A 6,928-nucleotide genomic window follows, 5' to 3' on the forward strand; every position below is an offset into this window, starting at 1 on the left:
AGGGGAATTATTGTGCGCTTGGAGAGAAACTGATTAATAACAACTGAGGCGGGCAAAGGAGTAGGGTTCCAACCTGGGTTCATTGGAGTGGAGCCTAGTGCCACGAGTGGTTCTCTTTCTTCAGGCTAGTTATTGGTTTCTTTTTTTGTGTGTCCCCCCCCATAGGCATTGTGTGTGGGCTGACATTCATCCCTCTCGTTTAAGAAAATCTGCCTCCAATTTTTCCTCTCCTGAAACTGAAGGGACTGAAATCTTTGTATTTCTCAACATGAGCAGGCCAGCTTGTGTGATAGCATTAGATTTAAAATAGCTGCATTTTCCTTCTTCTATGAACAGGCAAGCTTTACAACCACAGTGCCTCATCTGCCCTAACGAACCAGTCTTCATGGGATGCACATAAAGGTCTTCATGTGAGACACCAAATCAAGCTCTCAGTTCAGAAAACCTGGGAGGAGAACCTACGCAGAAACAAAGAGGTGGAGAAATTAAAAAATTGCTTCAAAATAAGTTTAACCCAGCTTCTCCAAGATTCAGAAGGAAACTGCAACTTAGGGTAATGCTTACATGTATCTCATGAAGTGTTCTATAGTGACCAGTGCTTTTTTCTAAAAAAATGTTTAGGGGTACTCTCCTTTTCCTACTCATATTGAAATACTGCCCCTCAATGAGGCCAAACTTAGATTCACATAATGTTTAGGGGTATGCGTACCCCAAGAAAAAAAGCACTACTAGTGACTATTCCACAAAAGCTTTCTGCTGAACTGTAGTCCAACAGGCAGAGCAAATAGCTGCAGACATGTGAGAAACTGATTGATGTACAAGGATTTCAAGGCAGAATAGTAGAAATGGAAAAGCAGGTGGTGCATTTAAATCAACATATTTTCTTCCTCTTTTAATGTTTGAATTAGTGTGTTTTTTAAATATACAACACAAACTACTACAACAAAATCCCTAATCCGCCCCTCCCCACATATGACTGATTATTAGAGTGAGAATTATCTTTTCAATGTAACGTATAAGCACAGTCCAGGAGAATCTTATGGTGCTCCAGTTTGTTCATACATATGGTGAGGAGTACGCTTAAGATACATTAAATCATGAAGATCATATTTAAATCAACATTTTTGTTTATCTTCTACCCAACTAAAAATTGTTTGTCGTTAAATTCCTCCAATAAAACGCTGTGTTGAGGATGAAATAGCCATCTTATTTATTAGACACGTGTTGTTTAAGTGTTGCTGTCTGCATAAAAAGTAGATAGACATTTTAGTCTCCTGTACTTGCTCAAGCCATATTTACAACAAAAATACAAATCAATATTTTAATTTCCTTTAGATGTGCAAAACTCTACCATGTTGCAATAAACCCAATAGTACAGGAAATTATTCACAGAGACAACAGCTCCCAAAAGAAGCAGGGGCATAATCTAGAGTTGTAATGAGCTAACTGTCACAGAATGGGACACAGGAAGTTCAATTCAATCAATGGGAAGTGTGTAGTAGTGGTCACAACTGGACCAAATATTCTCTTGAAAGGCTCAGAGGATAAATCCTTAGACCTGCAATCCAAAAGGATCTTATGTATTGTGGATCTAAATTGCTGAGCAAGTTAAAGGTGTCTATATTTAGGCTGCTGTCATGAAATTCAAGAAAAACAAAAGAGGTTTTGTTCTGTTTATGAAGCTTTTGCTCCACAGTTCAAAGCAGGGGTGGGAAACATTTTCTGGCTGGAGGGCCAGATTCTTATATTCCCACTCCTGAAGGGCCAAATTTGACAGGTGGGTGGGGCCACCTACCTGTCAGTGACCTCTGCACTTTGGAGCAGCAGGGCAGGAGGAAATTCTAAAAATGATTGGAAAGTGTAGAATAAGGTAAAATAATTTATTTTGAAATCTGTAAGAGATGGTGTTCTATTTTTAGACTGATAACACAAACTTTGAGAATATAAATATCCTTAAGCAAGAGCAGAAGGATGGAACAGACCAAGTGCAATAATCTTGCCAAACTCATTGCTTTAACATGGTGAACAAGAAGCTTAGAAATGCCATGAATGCTGTTCAGTTGAAAGGTATTCACTGTTTAATGTAAAAATGAATGGCGTAACTAACATTCTTGGTATTGAGAGGCTGGGAGTTAAAATAATATCACCTTCTTTTGACTGACACTGATAGCCTTTGCTGCCCTATGGTAAGTGAATATGAAGTAATTATAGAAATTCCTCTGGCTGAGATTATTCAGCAGTTACAGATTTTCTCACCCTGACACAAAGAATATATCTTCCACATTTATCAGCAATAGTGAAATTCCATGTTTTAAAAAGCTTATGAAATGTATAGTAGCTTAAAGTAGTGGTAAAAAAGAGCCTAAGTAGCTGTGCAGATTTATTTGTTTATACACAATTGCCCCATTTTAAAATAAAATTAAGAAATCCCCTCTGCCAGCACCAATGTGTATTGGACAGACATGTTTTTTGTTCACAGCATAACATAAAATTTGACCAACCCGTTTAGCTATTCAGTGTTAAAATAAGACGCTTCCTTTCATGCTATCTTTAATGTTGATGTTTTGTGTCATATTGCATGAGAAGCGCATATTACATGAGAGGGGTGTCGAATGCAGGTGCAGACTGTGAGCACGCAGCCAGGTTTGTTATTAAAGGTAAAGGTAAAGGGACACCTGACCATTAGGTCCAGTCGTGACCAACTCTGGGGTTGCAGCGCTCATCTCGCTTTATTGGCCGAGGGAGCCGGCGTACAGCTTCCGGGTCACGTGGCCAGCATGACTAAGCCACTTCTGGCGAACCAGAGCAGTGCACGGAAACGCCGTTTACCTTCCCGTTGGAGCGGTATCTATTTATCTACTTACACTTTGACGTGCTTTTGAACTGCTCGGTTGGCAGGAGCAGGGACCAAGCAACGGGAGCTCACCCCGTCATGGGGATTCGAACCGCCGACCTTCTGATCGGCAAATCCTAGGCTCTGTGGTTTAACCCACAGCGCCACCCGTGTCCCTTAGGTTTGTTATTACATGCTTACAAACTGAATGATAGTGTAGAAAGCAAAACAGTAATCATAATCATTACTACTTTAGTGTTTCTATGCAGGTTTATTTAGCATTTTCATTTAGGAGCCTTGATGTTCTCTGTTTCTATAGTCCCCATTTCTAGAGGAGGTGACTAAGATGAACCAAGTGTTCTAGATGCGGTGAGCAAAGTGAATAGATTACATTCAAGTTTGGTGGCATAATCTGAAATAGACCCATTAATAGTTTTCTCAGAGTGGCTGAAACTTTCCCAGTTATGTAATGTTTGAGATAAAAGTGTGTCCTTGGCCTGCTAGTCTCCTTAAGCATTACAGGTATTAACTGTCATGCAGCCTCCATCTGCTTCGTTTCCTCCCCGTCAACAATCTGAAACGATTCATTCACAATAGAACAGCAATGTAAGGAAGGTGTCGCTTGTTCTCATGCACCTTGTTAGTCACATGGAGCTGATCCTCTGTATATTTTCTGAAGGTTCATGCATATGCAATATTGCTTGAACTACAGATATAAAAGTCTTCCTGTGTACATTGAGCAGCTCAGAGAACGCTCCTGCTTTTGGCAGAAGTGAGGTCACTGTCATAGAGATCTGCCATAGCAACCAACGTGGGTACTGACAGATTCAAAGAAGGAACACTCATGTCAGTCATTATGGAGCTTAAGATGCAGAAGAGAGATGTATTTGCACTAGTGAGATCCTAAACATACTTATTCTAAAGTAAGCTCCGTTGTTTGCAATAGGGCTTACTCACAGATACGTGTGCATAGAGTTTTGGCCAATTCAGTGACTCCATGCTCATAATTTTGCTGATATATAACCCTTTTTTAATTTTTGTTAGATTTTCCACAATTATAACCCCATAAGAAATTATATTCTTAATGAGTAAGCCAGTGCTTGCTTGCTTGCTTGAATCATGTAATGCAATGATGTCATTTTGAGTTTGCTTGCCTTTTAATCTGCGTACAAATATGTACTGAAAAAGGCGGGCCTTGTTGCCTTGAAGTTGATCTATGACAAACAGAGAAATGTGCTTATCAGGCTATGTATTGTGCAGCCTTGATAAAATATCACACCTTTTCTCTGCCTCTGCTCTCAGTCTGTAACTTGTAGATTAGCAGCTCTGATCTTCTGCCTTAGGATGCTGCTTTGGGAGCAACAACAATAACAGCTCAGGATGGGAAGAACTTGTCAAGGGGAGAAAATATGTTGATTATCACACACTTATTTTGAATCCTCTTGAAACCAGCAATCATTCACTGCTGCTAACTTCATGCTTGGCTAGCAGAACACATATCTAATGGATTACATATGTAGCAAAACCCTGTTTACTCAGAAGAAAACCCCACTTATTTCAACTGAATTTGGCCACAATTCTGTTCACACTTTCTGGGAGTAAACCCCACTGAACTCAATGTGACCTACTTTTGTGTAGTCCTGCATACCACATGACCCAGAAAGCTGTCTGTCAAACGCCGGCTTCCTTGGCCTGAAAAGCGAGATGAGCACTGCATCCCATAGTCGCCTTTGACGGGACTGAACCATCCTGGGGTTCTTTGGCTTTACCTGTGTTTTAATGCCCTCCACCCACCCAGACTGTTCATTGCACTTTTCCACATTTTAAGTCGTTATCTATTTTTTCTATTGTCACAGTGCCTAACTCCCTCCCCATCCCTTGATGTTCTATGCAGTGGTGTCCAAACTTTTTTCAAAGCCAGATTCGATGAAGTGAAGGGCTGTGAGGGTCAACAAAAGGGCCAACCAAAGTTGTTAACCTTGTTAAACTGCCAGATTAAACCAACTGGCGGGCCAGATTAGGCCCCCAAAATGGACTTTGGACACACCTATTGTATGGCATATTTCATGAAGACCCTCAGTGCTTTTAACAGGAAAATAACCACAGGCACAGAGAACAATCAGGAAGCAAAAGAAATAAAATTCAAACAGAATGTTGGCTTAGAATGGGTTACATTCACCTGCATTGCCTGGGAATTATAATTTACATACACCCCTAGTCAAACAGGCTACAGCACTTTAGCCACATAAAGCAAAGCTTCTTTCTCCTTTTGTCCTAAGAAGGTAGCATGCATAGAATTAAGATACTGACAAACCAGATCTGTCAGTTCAGGGACCTGGGGCAAACTTAAGAGAAGAAAAGAAGCAAACAAAAGCAAAGGTGCAAAACGGGTGACATCAGTTCTAACCAATCTCAGACCTTCCTCTCAAGGTGCTCAATGTACGTAAAATATTTACATTTCCTAAAGCATGAAATGTCAGCTAGTTTCCTTGACATTCACAAATTACAGGGTTGGACAGATTTTAAGGCTGCTGTCTTGCTGATCATAAATCCTGTTGAGATCAATTGGATTAAGTTTGAGTAAGTGTGAAATTAAGTTGGATTTCCCATCTCTTCTAGCAAGAGCTTTGGGTAACTGCTTATATAATTGATTGGCCATTGATTTGGGCAGGGAAATCAATCGTTCAGGAAGGACACCATTTAACATTTTACAATCCATAGGGTTTTTAAAAAATGGTTTCTAAATTATACTCTTGGCATAGCAAACTGCTTATGCTTCCTTCTCCCCACTCCATTGCAAGTTACCTTTCATTTAACTGGGTATGTATGTGGTTTATATTCTACTCATTATATAGCACGCGCATGCACACACAGCAGCCCTGTTTAGGGAAGTTTTTAATGTTGATGTTTTATTGTATTTTTAATATTTTGTTGGAAGCCACCCAGTGGTGTTGGAAGCCACCCAGAGTGGCTGGGGAAACCCAGCCAGATGGGCAGGGTATGTATGTATGTATGTATGTATGTATGTATGTATAAATAAATAAATAAATAAATAAATAAATATATCATCATCATGGCAAACACTCATATTTCTATGGCAATCATATTTTAGAAGCAGGACCTGCAGTGTGGAGAGCTGCTGTTCAGGTTCCAGTCGGCTAACCATGCACTCTTCCAAAATTTTCCATTCCATCCACCTGTTTTCCCACTGCACCCCCTAAACAGCTGGCATCCCATAGCCACTGAGAGAGTCCCCCTCCATTACTGCCCTTCCTCCTGAGCTGAGTCTCCAGTTCTGAACACAGCCCTAAGGAACTCTGGCTAATCCTCAAATATAACCCTCAATTTCCCACCCTCTCAACCTTTATGTGTGTGTCTTTTGAGGATGGGGAGTGGATAAAGAATTGACCAAGCAAATATGCCTATAAAATCCTTCTGAGTTCCGGGAGCAAGAGAAGTTACAGAGCTCTCTGACCTTAATTTCATGCAAACAAGGTGTATCCTGAGCACATAACCACAAAGAAATTTGGTCCCTCATTTATCCCTGATACCTGCAAACTGGATTTCTCTTTAGTTACCGTATCAGGGCCGGATTTAGGTCTGATGAGGTCCTAAGCCACTGAAGGTAATGGGACCCTTTATATGTCCAGCTGTCCTTTGTCAACAACAAATTGTCATTTTTTGTCTGTTGAATATATGCTATATGGTAATTTATGGACCTAATAGGTATCTGGAGCTATTTGCACATAACAAAATATATATTCTATTCAAAGTAGTTGTTGAACTGAAACATAATTAAGAAGTGTATTAATGGTGAAATACAGTTAAGAAGTACGTTGATAGTGAAATAATTACCAGTGATATTTTAGGGAGCAGGCTAGCAGGCGGGGCCCATTACTTACATCATAGCAGCCATAACAACACAAAACACTGCATGTAGGTTTTATTTTATTTGTTTTTTATCTTATATTTTGGAAATGTACATCCAGGTGTTTTTTTTCTTTAATTTTTTTTTTGGGGGGGGCCAAGAGAGCGGGGTCCTAAGCTATAACTTGTTTAGCCTAAACGTAAATCCGGCACTGATGGCGATGGAAA

The sequence above is a fragment of the Podarcis gaigeae genome, assembly GCF_964106915.1.
Source record: "Podarcis gaigeae genome assembly, chromosome: 1".
NCBI lineage: Eukaryota > Metazoa > Chordata > Lepidosauria > Squamata > Lacertidae > Podarcis > Podarcis gaigeae.